The sequence below is a fragment of the Myotis brandtii genome, unplaced genomic scaffold, assembly GCF_000412655.1.
Source record: "Myotis brandtii unplaced genomic scaffold, ASM41265v1 scaffold604, whole genome shotgun sequence".
Classification (NCBI taxonomy): Eukaryota; Metazoa; Chordata; class Mammalia; order Chiroptera; family Vespertilionidae; genus Myotis; species Myotis brandtii.
Window position 1 is genome coordinate 3,524,547 of NW_005370286.1, and position 232 is coordinate 3,524,778.

The window sequence follows — 232 nt, forward strand, 5'->3', positions numbered from 1 at the left end:
CCTGGCTCCCGGGGCTCCCGCTCCGGCTTCTCCTCCTCCTCTTTCGCCTCCTCCTCTTCTTTCGGCTTCTCTTCCTCCTCCTCCTCTTCCTTCTCCTCCTCCTCCTCTTCTTCCTCCTCCTCTTTCCCCACCTCCTCCCGCTCTGCCACCTCCTCCTCCTCCTCCACCACCACCACCACCACCACTCCCTCCGGGGCACCCGGGTCCCTGCAGAGTCCCCGGCCTGGGCAGC

At 66.8% G+C, this 232-nt stretch overlaps 1 long non-coding RNA gene across 1 annotated transcript in view; it reads left to right on the plus strand.

Moving 5' to 3' along the window:
* Positions 1–232, plus strand: part of LOC106728393 — a 12,394-nt gene that overhangs the window by 560 nt on the left and 11,602 nt on the right. The gene's annotated exons all lie outside the window — the stretch shown is intronic.